This window comes from Eucalyptus grandis, chromosome 11, assembly GCF_016545825.1.
Source record: "Eucalyptus grandis isolate ANBG69807.140 chromosome 11, ASM1654582v1, whole genome shotgun sequence".
NCBI classification, from domain to species: domain Eukaryota; kingdom Viridiplantae; phylum Streptophyta; class Magnoliopsida; order Myrtales; family Myrtaceae; genus Eucalyptus; species Eucalyptus grandis.
In genome coordinates, this window is record NC_052622.1 from 28700524 (window position 1) to 28702544 (window position 2021).

A 2021-nucleotide genomic window follows, 5' to 3' on the forward strand; every position below is an offset into this window, starting at 1 on the left:
TTTGGTATTTAATTAGAAAATACTGGGTGTCGGGTCTTTACACCGAATATTTTTAAGTACTATATCAAATAGTGGAATTTTTAAAAGAAAATATATCAATTTTTAATGTTCGATTTGACCGTGTACCCACACACGATTACTTTACCGAGTGTTTTCAATACGAAGAAAATAGGTCAGGTTTATTATCTTAATTAAGGCATTTGAGTGCAAAGCACAATGTCCTTGCTTGGAATTGAGTGTACGTGTGATGGTTATGAGAATCCGTCACCTGATGTGCGTCGGGTGGACGATGCTCTTATGTGGAATTCCCCTAACAACGGACGCCGGTCATAGTAGAGACTAGACCAATGCTCTTATGTGGAATGCCGTCTAGAGGTAAACGTTGCCGTGCCCGACAAAGTGGGACAATGCTCGACTACGCTAGAAAACCGATGTGTGTCAAGTAAAACATGCTTGTGCGGGCATTAATCAATTGGAACGCATGAATGATTGAGTTAAACACGCCTGATTATGGGGCCAAATTTTGTGGTACGGAATGGGATGTGTCATAATGACTTGGCCTTATAATTGGGACCCTTGTGATTGATTGAGATTGAGTGAGACGTTCCAATTGATGTGTGCATTTATTATATGCATTTGTAATATGAACTGTACTGATGTGCAAGAAGGAACTGAGGTGAGGTGAGGTGAGTCTTCTCTATTGTGTGGTTAGACTACCTCTAGGCGTATTTCCCTCCTAATCGGGATTTAGGGTGTGAACTTGCTGAGATTTATTCTCACACCGTCGTGGATTACCATTTTAAGGTAACTAGTGTGGAGAATCCGAAGCCTAAGGCTGAAAGGACTGGAGCGTAGTTGGCCTAGGGTTTTCTTTCGGACATAAACCTATATATAAACTTGTTGTGTTTGTAAGGTGTGGCTCTTGTGAATTGATTGTCTTGTTTTTCTATCCTAGGTTAAGTGTTGTATGAGAATTGTTTTATTTCGCTTCCGCATGTGCATTAAAATAAATGGGTTGATGACGCATCTTGGGATGTCGCATATTTAAATTGATTACTAAGGGATGTGCACGCACTCGAGATTCGGGACGTGACAGGTCTGATTGGGTTCTAAGGTTAACCCAAGACCAATCGATATTTTTTTTTTTTTGGTTTCATCTTTTGTATTTTTTGAAAGCACAAACATACTCTTTCCCATTATATATCCATCAACAATGCAATATTGGATAACCAAACTATGAACACTGGTACATATCAAACATAAATCTAAGATAAGGTAACAACATAAATGTGCAATTGTTAAGTTGTATTCGTGAGGTAGGCCAAGAGAAGAGAGTGATTTCACCAGCTGAACTGCACTTGTGAGGCTAGCAAAGAGAACCGAGCAACAAGCAAACATAGCGACGTGATCGAAGAGGATTTTTTTTTTTTTGTAGAATTTGGGCTAAGTTTCTACTTTTAATTTACATAGTAGAATTATAAAAAAGAACAAAAGTAGAGGTTACGGGGTTTAGAATAGACAAAAATATATTATATGATATCTATGATATATAGCATATATCAAATTGTTGATCATCCATTACTTATTGCACCGTATTCAAATCATCATTTCTAAGCATATAAGAGCACTTAGGGTTTGAATCCTAACTCTGGTCGACTAACTCAATCCCGCTTCATCAGATTTGAGTGTTAGATCGTGACTTTGCGATTTCTTAAAATCGAACTTGATCGACCATTGATCTAAGGACCATCGAGCCACAAGAGACGTCAAGGGGCTTCGTCGGGGGGTGAGGATCGCCTAGGTCGTCGGACTACCATCAGTTAAGTTTGATTGGCATATGATAGTCGCCGAACAAGATTAGTGAAGGGATCGGGGGCGCAAGAGGATCCGATGAGGAATCAGCCACCGGAAGAGGCTCTGATCACTAGACAACAAATCTCTAATCATTAACATGTTGAGGATTTGTCGAGAATGTTTGCGGATCAAATTAGGAAAGCCAAAGCTACTAGCGAATCGGTGAT